This window comes from Canis lupus, chromosome 12 (assembly GCF_048164855.1).
Source record: "Canis lupus baileyi chromosome 12, mCanLup2.hap1, whole genome shotgun sequence".
NCBI classification, from domain to species: Eukaryota; Metazoa; Chordata; class Mammalia; order Carnivora; family Canidae; genus Canis; species Canis lupus.
The window spans coordinates 65,480,409-65,498,181 of NC_132849.1; the positions used below are offsets into that span (position 1 = coordinate 65,480,409).

Here is a 17,773-nt window from a genome sequence, read left to right on the forward strand (position 1 = left end):
TGCCTTCGGCTCAGGGTGTGATCCTGGGATCCAGGATCAAGTTGTCATCGGCCTCCCTTAGGGGAGTCTGCCTCTCACTCTGCTATGTTTCTTCCTCTGCTCCTCTGTGTATCTCTCACGAATAAATAAATAAAATATTTAAATTTCTAAAAAGAAAGAACAAATAGTGTAAGAAGAGATGAAGAAGGGCATTATTTCATAATTAAAAAGACTCTCTATCAAGATCAAACAACTAAATATTTATGCTGCCAACATGGCAGTACCTAAATATAGAAAACAATTAACAACAAACGTACAGGAACTCAATGATAATAATACAATGAAAGGGGATTTTTACACCCACTTATTTCAATGGACCAATCATCTACGCAGAAAATCAACAGGGGAACAATAGCCTTGACAAACTGGACCACAGGGACTCAACAGATATAGTCTGAACATTTCATCCTAAAGCAGAATACACACTCCTTTCAAGTGCACATGGGACATTCTCCAGAACAGATTATATCATGGCCCACAAATCAGCCCTCAACAGGTACAACAGGTACAAGAAGGTTGATATCACATCATGTACATTTTCAGAAAACGACGCTATGAAACTTGAAGTCGACAGTTAGAAAAAAAATTGGACAGACCAAAAATACGTGGAGATTATGAACATCCTACTAGAGAATGAATGGAGCAACCAGGAAATTAACAAGGAAATTTAAAACAAATGAAAATGAAAACATGTTTCTCTAAACCTCTGGGATGTAGCAAAGGTGGAGGGGCAAGATGGCAGAAGTGTAGGGTCCCCAAATCACCTGTCCCCACGAAATTACCTAGATAACAATCAAATCATCCTGAAAATCTATGAATTCAACCTGAGATTTAAACAGAGACCAGTTTGAATGCTACAGTGGAAAAGTTCGTGATTCTATAAAGGTAGGAAGACGGGAAAAAGAAATAAAGAAACAAAAGGCATCCAAGGGTGAGGGGCCCTGTGAGGAGCCTGGCTATGGCCGGGGCCAGTGCTCACAGGGCAGAAGAGCTCTGTCCTGGGAGAAGGAGGAGCTTCACCAATCTTCCAGGGCAGAATGGCCCCTTCAAGGAGTCAGAGCAGGACCCCAGGAAGGCGGGGATGCCCTAGGGCACCCTGGGACACTAATAGAAACATGCACTCCCAGGAGAGTGCAGCGAGCTCCCTAAGGGCTGCAGGGCACATCCATTGGGGAGCAGCTCTGAGGGGCTCAAGTGGTGGCTCTGCACAGAGGTGTTTGCACGGCCCAGGAGCAGCTTGGCAGCGGCGCCTCCTGCAACGGAAGAGGCTCCATTCAGAGTGGGATGTGGAGCTCTGGGAGCAACTTGGAGGAGCTCGGGCGGTGGCTCCACAGTGAGGTGGCTGTACAGCCGGGAGCGAGAATCCAACAGTGCAGGCCCCGGAGCACAGGGCACCGGGAAACAGCCCAGGATTCAGTCTCCCCCAGGACAGGCAGAGGCCCAGAGGGCCTAGGACACCAAGGACGTTCCTGTCCAGAGCTGAGCAGATCAGCGGCCCAGCCCCAGAGCCTCCAGGGCCTGCAGATGGACTGCTCCTGTGTTACTGCAGGGGCTGAATACAGGATTCCAGAGCTGGTCGCTGACACTGGGGTTGTTCCTCCTGGGGTCTCACGGGGTAAACTACCCCCACCGAGCCCTGCACCAGGCAGGGGACAGAGCAGCTCCCCCACGTGCTAACTCCTGAAAATCAGCACAACAGGCCCCTACCCCAGAAGACCGGCTAGACGGACAAGTTCCAGGGGAAGTCAAGGAACTTAAAGTATACAGAATCAGAAGATAACCCCCATGTTGTTTTTATTTATGATTGCTTCGCCCTCCACTTCCCCCCTTTCTTTCTTTTTCTTTCTCTTTTTATTCTCTTTTTTCCTTCTTTCTTCCTTTATTCTTTTTCGTTTTTCTCTTTTCTTTCCTTCCTTCTCTCCTCTCTTTTTCTCCTTTTCCCAATACAATTTGTTTTCGCCACTCATCACTCAGCAAAATGACTCGAAGGAAAACCTCACCTCAAAAGAAAGAATCAGAAACAGTCGTCTCTCCCACAGACTTACAAAATCTGGATTACAATTCAATGTCAGAAAGCAAATTCAGAAGCACTATTATACAGCTACTGGTGGCTCTAGGAAAAAGCATAAAGGACTCAAGAGACTTCAGGACTGCAGAATTTAGATCCAATCAGGCCGAAATTAAAAATCAATTGAATGAGATGCAATCCAAACTAGAAGTCCTAATGACGAGGGATAACGAGTTGGAAGAACGAATGAGTGACATAGAACACAAGTTAATGGCAAAGAGAGAAACTGAGGAAAAAAGAGACAGACAATTAAACGACAAGGAAGACAGATTAAGGGAAATAAACGACAGTCTGAGGAAGAAAACCCTACGTGGAATTGGGGTTACCGAGGGTGCCAAAATGGACAGAGGGCCAGAATATGTATTTGAACAAATCATAGCTGAAAACTTTCCTAATCTGGGAAGGGAAACAGGCATTCAGATCCAGGAAATAGAGAGATCCCCTCTAAAATCAATAAAAACTGTCCAACACCTCGACATTTAATCGTGAAGCTTGCAAATTCCAAAGATAAAGAGAAGATCTTTAAGCAGCAAGAGACAAGAAAATCCTGACCTTTATGGGGAGGAGCATTAGGGTAACAGCAGACCTCTCCACAGTGACCTGGCAGCCCAGAAAGGGCTGGCGGGATATATTCAGGGTCCTCCATGAGAAGAACATGCAACCAAGAATACTTTATCCAGCAAGGCTCTCATTCAAAATGGAAGGAGAGATAAAGAGCTTCCAAGACAGGCAGGAACTGAAAGAATATGTGACCTCCAAACCAGCTCTGCAAGAAATTTTATGGGGGACTCTTAAAATTCCCCTTTAAGAAGAAGTTCAGTGGAACAATCCACAAAACAAGAGCTGAAAAGATATCATGATGACACTAAACTCATATCTGTCGATAGTAACTCTGAACGTGAACAGGCTTAATGACCCCATCAAAAGGCGTAGGGTTTCAGACTGGATAAAAAAGCAGGACCCATCTATTTGCTGTCTACAAGAGACTCATATTAGACAGAAGGACACCTACAACCTGAAAATGAAATGTTGGAGAAAAATTTACCATTCAAAGGGTCCTCAAAAGAGAGCTGGGGTAGCCATTCTTATACCAGATAATCTAAAATTTACCCCGAAGACTGTAGTGAAAGATGAAGAGGGACACTAAATCATACTTAAACGATCTATCCAATAAGAGGACTTAACAATCCTCAATATAAATGCCCCGAATGTGGGAGCTGCCAAATATTTAAACCAATTAATAGCCAAAGCGAAGAAATACTTAGATAATAATACACTTGCTTACTTCAATCTAGCTCTTTTTTTAAAAGATTTTATTTCTTCATGATAGACACAGAGAGAGAGAGAGGCAGAGACACAGGCAGAGGGAGAAGCAGGCTCCACGCAAGGAGCCCGATGTGGGACTCGACCCTGGGACTCCAGGATCACACCCTGGGTTGAAGGCAGGCGCTAAACCGCTGAGCCACCCAGGGATCCCCTCAATCTAGCTCTTTCTACCCTCGATAGGTCTTCTAAGCAAAACATCTCCAAAGAAACGATACCTTTAAATCATACACTGGACCAGATGGATTTCACAGAAATCTACAGAACTTTACATCCAAACTCAACTGAATACACATTCTTCTCAAGTGCACATGGAACTTTCTCCAGAATCGACCACATACTGGGTCACAAATCGGGTCTGAACCGATACCAAATGATTGGGATTGTCCCCTGCATATTCTCAGACCATAATGCCTTGAAATTAGAACTAAGGTATCCCTGGGTGGGCGCAGCAGTTTGCCGCCTGTCTTTGGCCCAGGGCGCGATCCTGGAGACCCGGGATTGAATCCCACGTCGGGCTCCCAGTGCATGGAGTCTGCTTCCACTCTGCCTATGTCTCTGCACCCCCCCCCATCTCTCTCTCTCAGTGTGGCTATCATAAATAAATTAAAAAAAGAAAAAAAAAGAAAAAAACACACCTTTACTACAATCAAGCAATTGCACTGTTGAGGATTTACCCAAAGATTCAGATGCAATGAAATGCCGGGTCACCTGCACCCCGAAGTTTATAGCAGGAATGTCCACAATGGCCAAACTGTGGAAGGAGCCTGGTGTCCATTAAACATGAATGGATAAAGAAGATGTGGTTTATGTATAGAATGGAATATTAATCAGGCATTAGAAAAGACAAATACCCACCATTTGCTTCAATGTGGATAGAACTGGAGGGTATTATGCTGAGTGCAGTAAGTCAATCGAAGAAGGACAAACAGTGTATGTTCTCATTCATTTGGGGAATATAAATAATAGTGAAAGGGAATATAAGGGAATGGAGAAGAAACGTGTGGGAAATATCAGAAAGGGAGACAGAACATAAAGACTCCTAACTCTGGGAAATGAACTAGGGGTGCTGGGAGGGGAGGAGGGCGGGAAGAGAGGGTGAATGGCTGACGGCCACTGAGTGGGACACTTGACGGGATGAGCACTGGGTGTTATTCTGTATGTTGGTCAATTGAACACCAATAAAAAATAAATTTATTTTAAAAAAAAGTTCCAACAAATAAATATTTATGCTGCCAACATGGGAGTACCTAAATATACAAACCAATTAACAACAAACATACAGGAACTCACTGATAATAATACAATGACAGGGGATGTTAACACCCACTTACGTCAATGGACCGATCATCTATGCATTAAATCAACAGGGGAACAATAGCCTTGACACACTGGACCTAGGGACTCAACACATATAGTCTGAACATTTCAACCTAAAGTAGAATACACACTCCTTTCAAGTGCACATGGGACATTCTCCAGAACAGATCATATCATGGGCCACAAATCAGCCCTCAACAGGTACAACAGGTAGAAGAAGGTTGATATCACACCCTGTACATTTTCGACCACGACGCTATGAAACTCGAAGTCAACAGTTAGAAAAAATTTGGACAGACCAAAAATACTTGAAGATTATGAACATCCTACTAGAGAATGAATGGAGCAACCAGGAAATTAAAGAGGAAATTTAAAACAAATGAAAATGAAAATATGTTTCTCCAAACTTCTAGGATGTAGAAAAGGCAGTCCTAAGGGGGAAGTAGAATAGCAATACAGGCCTACCTCAAGAAACAAGAAGTCTCCAATACACTACCTAACACTACACCTAAAGAGTCTGGAAAAGGAATAGCAAAAAAAGCCTAAAGACTACAGAAGAAGGGGAAAAAAAGGTGAGAGCAGAAATAAACAATTCAGAAACAACACAGCAGTAGAATGGAATAATGAAACAAAGAGATGGTTCTTCAAAATAATTAAGAAAATGGATCAAGCCCTAGCCAGCCTTATCAACGAGAAAAGAGAAAAGACTTAATAAATAAAATCACAAATGAGAGAAGAGATCACAATCAACACCAGAAAAATTAGACAATTATAAGGGAATACTATGAATGATTATACGCTAACAAACTGGGGGACCTGAAAGAAATGGACAAATCCCTAGAAATGTGCTAATGAGCAAAACTGAAATGGGAAGAAATAGAAAATGTGAGCAGACCCATAATTTGCAAAGGAATTGAATCAGCAAGGTACCTTGGTGTATCAGGGGTTGAGCATCTGCTTTGGCTCAGATCATGATCCCGGGGTCCTGGGGAATCATGTCCAACATCAGGGCCAGCTGGAGCCTCATTTTCCCTCTGCCTTTACCTCTGCCTTTCTGTGTCTCACATGAATACATAAATAAAATATTTAAAAAAGAAAAAATATAAAAACTGAGAAAGGACCCAAAAAAATCACAAATGGGAAAAGAGAAATAACAACCAACACTAGAGAAATACAAACGATTATAAGAGAACATTATGAAAAATCATATGCCAGCAACCTCGAACCTGGAAGAAATAGATCAATTCCTAGAAATATATAACATAGCAAAAATGAAAAAGAAGAAATAAAAAACTTGAACAGGCAGATAACCAGCAAAGAAATTGAATCATCAATCAAGAATCTCCCAACAGGAGATGCTTAGATCAATAGAACAGAATGGAAAGCCGAAACAAGATACAAACCTGTAACTCTATGATGCATTAGTCGACCACAAGGCAGGAAGGAATATCCAATGGCACAAAGACAGTCTCTTCAACAAACCCTAACACTGACCCCAGGATAAGAACAAATGGTGTTGGGAAAACCAGGCAGCCAAATGCAGAAGAATGAAACTGGACCACTTTCTTACACCATATATATAAAAAATAAATTCAAAATGGATGAAAGACCTAAATGTGAGACCTGAAACCATACAAAGAAGAAAAGATAGGCAGCAACGTCTTTGACATTGGCCATTGGATCTTCTTTCTAGATATGCATCTGAGGCGAGCGAAACAAAAGCAAAAATCCTATTGGGAGTTCATCAAATTGAAAAGCTTCTGCAAAGTGAAGGAAACAAGCAATGCTAAAATGCAAAATACAAAATGAGAGGAGATATTTGTAAACAACACATCCAATAAACAGTTAGTATGCAAAATACATAAAGCAAATATAAATCTCAGCATCCTAAATACAAATTATCCAACTACAGATGGGCAGAAGAGATGAATGGACTTTGTCTCTGACAAGACATCCAGTTGGCCACCAGACACACGGAGAGACACTCAGCGTCACCCATCATCAGGGAAATGCAAACCACAATGAGATGTCACCTGACAGCCGTCAGAATGGCTAAAATTAACAGCACAAGAAACAACAGGTGTTGGTGAGGCTATGCAGAAGAGGGAGCCCTGTTACACTCCTGGTGTGCATGCGAACAGGTGCAGCCACTGTGAAAAACAGTGTGGAGGGTCCTCGACAAGTTAAAAGTTGGGGATCCCTGGGTGTCACAGTTGTTTGGCACCTGCCTTTGGCCCATGCACAATCCTGGACACCCAGGTTCGAATCGCACGTCGGACTCCTGGTGCATGGAGCCAGCTTCTCCCTCTGCCTGCGTCTCTGCCTCTCTCTCTGTGACGATCATAAATAAAAATAAAATAAAAAGAAATTAAAAATAGAGCTACCCTACGATTCCAAAATTGCACAGCTAGGTATTTACCACGAGGATACAAAAGTAGTTTAGTAGATTGGAAGAGGGACACGCAGCCCAGTGTTTCTAGCAGTGTTATCAACAAAAGCCAATCAGTGGATACAGCCCAGATGTCCATCGACAGAAGAATGGGCGGAGACAATGTGCTAAATATACACACTGTGACATTACTGGGTCATCAGAAGGAATGAAATGAAGCCATTTAAAATGACGTGGGAGAAGTGGAAAGGACTTATGCCAAATGAACTCAGTCAGTCAGAGAAAGACAGATACCAAATACCATACAATGGCATTCACATGTGAATTTTAAAAAAACAAACTGGCAAAGGGGCAGAGGGGGGATGAGAGAAGCAAACCAAGATACACACTCTTAACCACAGAGAATAAGCTAATCAACACCAAAGGAAGGTGGTGGAATGGGGAATCAGGGGATGGGGATACTGGAGGGCACCTGTGACCAGTACCAGGCGTTGCATCCAAGGATTGAATCACTATGTGGTAAATCTGAAACCATATCATACTGTGTTTACAAACAGGAATTCAAGTAAAACTTTAAAATAATAATTGGTAGGATTGATGAAACATGTGCACACAGAGATAAAATCAGAAAGGCAACTGAAAATCCAAATAGAGTATTTAGAGGCACAAATCCCCTCCTTAGCTCAGCTCGGGAGAAGCCTGCCATGTCTATTCTGACCCCAGCAGAAGGCTGGATTTTGATTCTCTGGGGAGGCCACTGACTTGGTGGAGTCAGGCTATCTTTGAACCCAAAACCTAAATAGAGTGCATAAAACTAAACTGCCCAAGATACTAGGAGTCCCAGGGCAGGCACAGGCCAAGACCCAAACTCTAACCATACACAGACATAACCCTAACCCTACACTTAATCCTAATGTTAACCTAACCCTTAAACAAGAACTATCACTAATTAAAAACCAAACACAAACCCCAAGACCGAAACACATTCACTGAATGTTCCTGCCAACCCTCACCCTAACTCTTAAACCTATCCTAAACCCTTAAGCCTGACCCCTACCTTAAATCTAACCCTAAGCCTACCCTCTAACCCTAACCTTAACTTAATGTACTCAAATCCTATTCCTAACCTTAACCAGTACGCTAACCCTAACACTCTAATACTAATCCATCTCATAACCCAAACTGTACCCTAACCTGTACCCTAAACCTAACCCCTTTCCCACTCCCTAACCGTATCTCTTACCCTTTTCCAAATCCATACCCTGACCATGACCTGACCCTAAACCTAACCCCTAACCAAACACTAACCCTAACCCTAGCCCTAATCCCTATCCTAACCCTAACCCTAACCCTCGCCCTAACCCTAAACCTAGCCCTTCTTTAACTCTAACCCCTAACCCTTAACCCTAACCCTAACTCACACCCTAACCCCTAACCTTAAATGCAAACCTAAGCCCAACCCTAACTCTAACCATAACCCTAACCCCAACTCCAAACCTCCTGCCCTAATCCCTAGAGCCTAAACCCTAACCCTAACTCTAAATCCTGTCCCTAACCCTAACCCCTATCCTAACTCTTAACTACTGACCCTTACACTTATGCCTCACCTAACCTCTAATCCGTAACCATAAGCATAATCATAACTCCTAACATCTAACCTAAGCCTAACCACCAACTGCCTCCCCTCCCCTGACCCTACCATTTATTCTACCCATTCACTTACCCTATGGTTGTGAGTAGTCCCTTCTGATGTGGACGTGGCCCCCAATGGCGCCTCCAGAGTCCTCCACGGGGTCCTGAATAATCCAGGCTCATGTGAGTGCGGACGTGGCCCCACATGTTCCTGAGTCATAGCAGGTCCTGAGGACGCCGATTCTCCTATCACTGTGGACTATGCCTCACATCCTCTGGAACCCTCACAGCAGGTCCTCAGGAGGCCGGGGCTCCTGTCAGCCTGGGCATGGCCCCACGTCCCCCAGAAAACTCACCGCGAATCCTGAGGAGGCTGTAGGCTCCTGTCAGCATAGACGCATCCCCATACCTCCCGAAGCCAAAGTGCAGGTGCTGAGGAGGATGGGGGTCCTGTCACCGTGAATGGGGTACCTAGCTTCCAGAAGCCTCAACTTATATCCTGAGGGGGCTTGGAGCTCCTGCCAGAGTGGAAGCGGTGCCACATCTTCCTGAAGTGTCCCCGTGGGTCTTGGGGCGGCTCAGGGGCTCCTGTCAGCGTAGATGCGGGCCCACAATTTCCTGAAGCCTCCCCACGGGACCTGAGGTGGCCCAGGGCTCCTGGCAGTGTGGGTGCGGGCCCATATCTTCCTGAACTTCAAGGCTGGTCCTAAGGAGACCAGGGCTCCTGTCAGTGTGAAATGCGGCCCAATTTCCCCCTGAGACTTCCCGCAGGTCCTGAGGAGGCTGGGATTCATCAGCGTGGATGCGTCCCCATGTCCTCCTCAGGCCTCCCCAGCACAGGCTGGCTCCTGTTAGTGAAGGCAGAGGAGGACTACTGCGCATGCGCACCCCTGGGTGGGGCCTGGGCTCGGGTGCCCCCTGCGGGACACTCAGGTGCTGCAGGAGGCCGTGCAGGAGGAGTTGGGTGCTGCAGAGGCCACACCTGCCTCAACCAGGCTCCAGCTGTGGCCTGTTAGCTCGGAAACATCTCACTGAAACGGAGCCCAACACCCGGTTTCCCCAGAAATACTTAAGGACAAGGAATTGGAGCCCACAGGACACGAAATGAAATGTTGACCAGACTTTTACCACATCCTGCAAAACTCACTCAACCCTCTTCCACTGTGGGTGGGACTGCGGGCTAGTGCAGCCGCCCTGGACAGTGTGGAGGCTCCTCAGGATGTTACAAATAGAGCCGCCCTGCGACCAGCAGGTGTATGGCCTGGAGCTCACTCCGAAGATACAGATGCAGTGAGACGTCAGACAACTGCACCCAGTGTCCACAGCAGCCGGGTCCACAGTAGACACACTGTGGGAGGAGTCTTGGTGCCCTCAGGCAGATGATGGATAAAGAGGATTGGAGATAGATGATGGTCATAGAGAGAGGAATGGTACTCAGCTATCAAAGAGAAGGAAATCTTGCCATTTGCAATGACATGGATAGAACTAGAGGGATCATGTTAAGTGAAATAAATCAGTCGGGAAAGAGAATGACCGTGTGGTGTCATTCATAGGTGGAATTAAAGAAGCAAAGCAGATAACAACTGTAAAGGGAAAGAAAAACAAATATGATAAAAACAGATGCAGGAAATACAGACTCTTAATGAAAGGAAACAAACTGAGGGCCGCTGGAGTTTGGGGATAACAGGGGAGGTGTTGTCACGTGCACTGCTGTTATCTCCAACTGGTGAATCCCTGAATTCTTCCTCTGAAAGTATAACACACTATACATTAATTAATTGGGTTTAAATTAATTTAAGTTAAAAAATCATTTGTATCAGAGCACATTTCCTTCTAGACTCTCAGTTTTGCTCATTCAGCTTATACCGGGACCACCCACCATGGGTCTGGTTTGTTGAAATAGGCGCCATGCCTCGTCCATGGCCCAGCCCAGGGCTAGAACTCATAACCCCTGAGATCAGGACCGGAGGTGAGGTCAGGAGTCGGATGCTTAACCAACGGAGCCAGCTGGGGGCCCGAGAACTACACTGCTTTATCCTGTGTCTGTGTGACATCATTTGAAATAGGAAAGTGCTGCGTCCCGCTCTCTCAGGCTTCTCCAATACTGATTTGCTGTCCGGGGTCATTTGTGGGGGCGGATGGATGTTATGGGTTTTTTTTTCCTATTTATAGGATCTGCCACCATGATTTTGATAGGAATGACATTGAATCTGAGGGTGGATTCAGGAATTGCGGACATTTTCACAAGATGAGGCTCCCACCCCACGAGCCCAGGACGGCCTCCCAGAGCCTGGTATGGCTCAGTGCACAAGTCTTGTGCTCCTTTGGTTCAGTCTCATTATTAATTGAGAATGATGAAGGGAGTCATATCCTTCATTTCCTTCCTGAGTGCTCATTTTCGGGACACAGCAAGGCTACTCTGTTCTGTAGGGTCAGTTTGTGTCCCGTGACTTTACTGAACGCACTCCTTAGTTCTAACAGGTTTTGGTGGAGGCTCTCGGGTTTCCTGCTTCTAGTACCGCATCTTCAGCATATAGGGAGAGTGTGACGTCCCCCTTCCAGGTGTGGAACCTTTGCTGTTTACAGTTTAATGTCCTAGAAAGCCCCACAATTGAATCAAAACTGAGCCCAGGACAAGGACAGGAAGGCCCTATTAGAATGAGAACAGAGCTCAATGCCCTTGAAGGCCCCATATCAAAATGTAAACAGAACTTGAGGAATTGCTCTAGCCCTTCTGTAGGTCCCCGAGACTAGCCCTTAAAACTAAGCAAAAACCCACCTTGGGGTCCAAGTCCCTGCTCTGCTGTGTCGGGTATACTTGGACACAAGCTCGATCTTGTAAATTAACCCTCGTGTGTTTGCATTCATGTTGACTTCTCGGTGGTTTCTCATATTCGCAATCTTGGGCACAACAGTCTGATATAAAAAAACAAAACCAAAAGAAACTTGGACGAGGGCAGAGTGAAAGCAGGGTTCTAAGAGAACCGGCAGAGACCCAGGGGCTTCGTGGCTCTTCTGTGGTGGGCCTGCAGACTGGGGGGCAGGATGCTCAGCCCCAGAGCAAGAGGACCCAGCGTCCCCACCCGCATCCCTCCCATCAGCGCTGAGTCTCAGGGATCAGCACAGTGCGACCCGCTGGAGGCCGAGGCGCTAAAGCCCACCCTACCTCTGACCCCGCAGGTGCATATCTCAGGCAGATGTGCACCTGACAATCAGCGCCATGGCCCATTCCCAGACCCCACACAGACCACTCGCTGCCACCAAGCTGTTGGACCACAGAGGCTGCAGAGCTTCAGCTCTGCCTGGAAAGTAGGGTCTAGCTTCCTTTGTACTTTGTGCTTTATTTTCATGTATTTCCTTTGATTCTATATTATAAATTGCCTTATTTTAATTTTTATGTATGTACCTTATATGTTTCTTATTTTTAGTTTCATGGTACTTTAATTGTGTGTCTTATTTTGGGATTTGGAATCTTTTAACAAGCAGGCCAAATAATCTGGTGTTCTTTTAGGAGGGCAAATTTATTGTTTTTCTTGGTTTTTCTTTTTATTCCTTCATTCTTTTTTGGAAAAAAATAATGAGATGGAGAAATTCACCTTCATAAAATAACATGCGGTAGTACTCAAAGCCAGGAAGTTCATCCATTCACATATATGATGTCTAAATACAGTTTAAAACAATGATTATAAAGATAGCAGCTGGGCTGGAAAAAGAGCACAGAAGAAAACTAGACAATCCCTTCCTGTAGAAATAAAAGAACTAAAATCTAGTCAAGCCAACATTAAAAATGCTATAACTGAGATGCAGTCCCAAGTGGAAGCCTTAAAAACAAGGAAGGTTATGGACCACAGAGGCAGACTTGGGAACTCAGCCACTTATTAAAGCAATAACATTCATATCATAGTAGACTCAGAAGATGAAGAGAGAGAAAAGGTGGGCCTTGCTCAGCCATTATAAATGACAAATACCCACCATTTGCTTCAAGGTTGATGTAACTGGACGGTATTATGCTGAGTGAAGTAACTCAATCGGAGAAGGACAAACATTGTATGTTCTCATTCACTTGGGGAATATAAATAATAGTGAAAGGGAATATAAGGGAAGGGAGAAGGAATGTGTGGGAAATATCAGAAAGGGAGACAGAACATAAAGACTCCTAACTCGGGATCCCTGGGTGACGCAGCGGTTTGGCGCCTGCCTATGGCCCAGGGCGCGATCCTGGAGACCCGGGATCAAATCCCACGTTGGGCTCCCGGTGCATGGAGCCTGCTTCTCCCTCTCCCTGTGTCTCTGCCTCATTCTCTCTCTCTCTCTCTCTGTGACTATCACAAATAAATAAAAATTTAAAAAAAATACTCCTAACTCTGGGAAACAAACTAGGGGTGATGGTAGGGGAGGAGGGCTGGGGTGGGGGTGAATGTGTGATGGGCACTGAGGGGGGCACTTGACGGGATGAGCACTGGGTGTTATTCTGTATGTGGGCAAATTGAACACACACACAAAAATAAATTTATTATTAAGAAAAAAAAAAGAAGGAAGAAAAAGTGGCACCTAGGTGGCTCAGTCAGTTAAGCTTCTGACTTAGGCTCAGATCATGATCCAGGTCCAAGGAAGGCTCCCTGTTCAGCAGGGAACCTACTTCTCCCTCTCCCTCTGCCCGTCTTGCTCATGGTTTTTCTCTCCTCCCTCTCTCAATTAATTAAATAACGTCTTTGAAAAAGACACAAACAAACCCGAATGAAGAGAAATCACCCATGTAGAAGAATTTCAAACAATTTGTGCAGACATTCCACCCTCAAGTTCATGAGCATAGCTTCCCACTCTTATGTGTGCAATACACATAGTAACTTCCTTCTACAAAATATATTATGAGAAACTTAAAAAAATAATGATAATGTAATAGTAATAATAATAATAATAATAACAATAAGAAGAAGAAGAAGAAGAACAATAAAGAATCACTTTACTACGGAGAAAGCTGACAAACACTACATCAGCAAAATGATCAGATCGATACGAAGACTGATAAATTATGTTGATAGTATCTATCCTTTATATGATATAATGAAAATGGCAGTATATCTCTGTATATAATCCACAAAAACAGTTCAATCATGAGATAAACAACAGACATGTCCCAACTGAGAGAAAATTTTACAAATTACTCTACTTCTCAAAGCGTTCCAGTTAAACGACAACAAGGAAAGGCTGAAAGACTGTCACAATCCAGAGGAGCCTAAGGAAACAGGAGGACAAATGGAGTGTGATATGAGGAATGGTAACTCAGCAAAAACTATGGAAATCTGAATAAAGTATTGTCCCTGGTTAATGCAAATATTTTAATATTGATTCATTAGCTAATATTTGAACTGTACCAATATAAGATATCCATAATTGGAAATATTGAGTGCGAGTGCATGAGAATTCTCTTAGTATCTTCTCAATTTCCCTACAAATCTTTGTTTTTTTTCTAATAAATAAGATTTATTTTGAAAATTGACTTAAATAAATCAGGCTTAAATGTGAAGACATTTCAAGAATAGTTAACTTTTGCCTTATTCTTAAAGAGTTCCTTCGTTAGGAACAAAGTAAAAATTTTATATCAGAAGGAAAGAAAAACACTTATGAACACGTACAATGCTTCCTCAACCTGAAAAGCAGGAAAGCATAATGAATAGCAAAAATCACCTAAAAATACTTCTATTATAATAGACACCATATTTTAAGTGCATTTAAAATTAGCAAGGCATAACATTTATCTCCTTGACATTTGTCTTCCAAAGAGTTCACAGTGTTTCAGTGTCAGTAGAAACAGGGGAAGAATCTCAGGGAAGAATCCTTCACATAATAATAGGACCATTGGTAATAATGTCTCTCAGTTATTTCCAAATCCATAAAGATGCATTTTCTGATGAGTGACTGAGCTGCGATGAAATAGTTGAGAAAGACTCATCCCTCTGAATTACTAGTGTCAAAATATTTTAACAATACTACCACGGATAGTACATTATCCATATTAACAGTCAATACGTCTCAGATTGGAGTCTGAGCAATCAGATGTGCAGAGAAAAAACGCTTTGATTGCTCCTCATCTTTTAAAGGCAAAGGAGAACTTTTCTATGTACAAAGTCAGTTGTCAAGATAGCCTTAGGGAATAAGAGTCTGCAGCATCAAATCACGCTGCATAGCCGAGACGCCCGATCTCCAGGTATTCCTGATCCCAAATACCTGGGTTTGTCCCCCAACACAGGCTGCCACGCTGAGGTCATTTGCAATTGCTCTCTTAGGAGCTCTGGGGAGGGCGGCAGGAGCTAGAAAGTATGGGACGGGATGTGGGGAGGCCGAGAACATTACGGCCATTCCACTTTAAGTTCAGCATTTGCACACAGCCAGCAATCCCAGGCCCCTGTGAAGAAGAGCTGAAATTTACATTACTTCAGTTACAGGAAAAAAACAAAAATTTACAGCTTAATGTCCTAGAATGCCCCAGAATAGAATAAAAACTGAGCCGAAGCCAAGGGCTGGAAGCCCCTATTAGAATGAGAAGAGAGCTCAATGCCCTTGAAGGCCCCATATCAAAATATGAACAGAACTTGAGGAATTGCTCCAGCCCTTCTGGAGGTCCCCGAGACCAGCCCTTAAAACTAGGCTAAAACCGTCCTCGGGGTCCAAATCCCTGCTCCACTCTGTGGGGTATACTTGGACCCATGCTCGAGTTTGTAAAACAACCCTCGTTTGTTTGCATCAGTGTCGGCTCCTTAGTGGTTTCTCAGATTCGCCATCTTGTGCACAACACCCCCATGTCCCCTTCCCACCTGGACTGACCTCCTGTCCCCTCCCACCCAGGCTGACCCTCAGTCACCTCCCCGCCCACAACAGCTGGGCACAGGCCCTCACACAGGTCCATGGGCACGCTGGGCACTCCCGCCTCCCAGGGGAAGGAAGGAGGATTCAGCAGGACACACTCCCATGGTGGCCCCTGGGCTCCCTGCCCAGGGTGGCACCTGGTGACATGTCGGGGTCTGAGTCCCTGATGCTGGCTCCTCCTCTCTGGTATTCCCACAGGAAATGAAGTAAGAGGCCCTGGTCTCGTCCAGGGACATCAAGCAGGTGGACATGGACATCAACATGACGTTCAGCAGTCACATAATGTTTTGGGACTACTACCGGGTAGTATGAGGCTGAGGTGCCAGGGGGGATTGGGACCCGGGGGAGGACTGGTGACTTCTGAGTCGGGAACATGGGGCTTTGAGGACGGGAGAAGAACAGCAGCCAACAAAACACGGCAGCATGAAAGGGTGCTGGGGATGACCTCTGTGCCCCCACACCCAGTGTCTCAGGGATGAGGAGGTCACTAGGATGGGGCCTCCAGGGCTTGCCATGTGAGCTGATCCCCAAAGGGGTGATGGACGGCACCCTGAAAACCAGGTGCCTGGGTGGGGGCCATGGGGGGCATTAAGGGGACCTGGGGGCAGGTTGCATGGCTGTGACTGGAGGAGGACACACATCGATCCGATGAGGGTCGGAAGGGTCAGAGTGACACCCACCCACAGTGCTTTATATATTTTGAAATTCTATGCATTTAATTTGAGACAATTTGCAATTTGTAAAAATACATTGTATGATGACCCCCAGATAATGCGCCCGGTCCAGCCAGGGCCCTGCACTGACCACCCGGGACCCCTGGGGCAGGTGTCACAATAAACCCCAGACTGTGGTCGCCTTTATCTGTAGATGTCTTGGTGTGCATCTTAAAGAAAGGGGATGCCCTGTGTCCGCAGGCCCTCCACACCATCCCCCTCATTCCCTACCCATACACTATCCCCCTACATCATTATCCCTCATGGCATCCCCCCTACACCATCCCCCTCAAACCCACACACCCCCACACAAACCCCACCCACACTATACCCCAACACTATCCCCCATACACCATCCCCCTCAATCCACCACCATCATACCCCTGCCCACACACCATCCACTCACAAACCATCGCCCCCCAGCAAGGACCCAGTGCAGGTGCACCCTGTGGGACATGTTCAGCCTCCCCGTGGTTCTCTGGACAGCCTGCTACCATCAGAAGCCCAGTGTCCCATAGAGTGTCCAGGGGTTTCAGGGAGGAGGAAAGACAGGGAGCCCCCAACAGGGTGGGTGCAGGTAGGTGGAGCAGAGGAAGCACTGTGCCCTGCCTCCTCCCACTCTTCCTCCAGGAGGGCGGCACAACCTGCACAGGACACCAGCCCCTAACCCAGAGGGACCTGGGCTGACTTGGGCCCAGGCTCTTGGGGGTTGGGTTGATTTGAGTCCCCACCAGTCCCAACTCAAGGACAAATGGAATCAGGCCCCATGGCCCTGGCCAGCCCTGGATTCTGGTCCCGGGCTGAGCAAGACCTCTCACAGCTGGATGTGGCCTCCTGGGCCCTGGGCGTGCCCCACAGATCCAGGTCGCTGATCTAGGGCAGCCCTGGGGATCCCGGGACACACCAGTGTGGGGAGTGGAGGGGTAAGCCGGTGGGCCACACCCGCACCCACACCAGGAGGCAGGCTCCTCCAGGTGCTCCAGCCCCAGAGATCCCAGACCGGGGTCTAGCTGCCCTGCGGGGACCCAGAGCAGGAGGCCATGAGCTGCAGGTCCAGGTCAGCTCTGCTGTCCTCAGAACCGTCAATCAGGCTGAAACCTCAGGACACTCACCCCCACCCGGAGTCCACACATGCTCCCAGGTGGGGGACTCCAGAACCCGCCCTCCCACCCCATGTGATTCTTGCCCCCCCTTAAAGGACAGAAAGGTCTCCTTCCCCAGGGGAAGGCACGAACTCATGGCTCTGAGCCCTTTGCTGTAGAAACTCAATAAAGTGTTGTGGTGTGAAAATGCAGAGCCAGCCCATTTCTGTGTCTCTCAGAACTATGTGCTTGGGGCATGGAGAGACCCCCAGAGAGGAGGAGGGGGCACCGCCTAGGCCCCAACCAGCCCCTGCAGGGGCGCCACCAGGCACACACAGCT

At 46.1% G+C, this 17,773-nt stretch overlaps 1 long non-coding RNA gene across 4 annotated transcripts in view; it reads right to left on the bottom strand.

The window, feature by feature from the left end:
- LOC140601850 (uncharacterized) overlaps positions 1–17,773 on the bottom strand; it is a 64,225-nt gene that overhangs the window by 37,036 nt on the left and 9,416 nt on the right. For 2 of the 4 annotated variants that reach the window (XR_012004972.1, XR_012004971.1), the window contains exon 1: positions 9,128–9,270. The exons of 1 other annotated variant lie outside the window; for it this stretch is intronic. This is a non-coding gene — a long non-coding RNA (uncharacterized lncRNA). Of the gene's footprint in view, positions 1–8,862; positions 8,898–9,127; positions 9,271–17,773 lie in introns of those variants that run through there. One more of the 4 variants, XR_012004973.1, reaches the window with a different exon arrangement.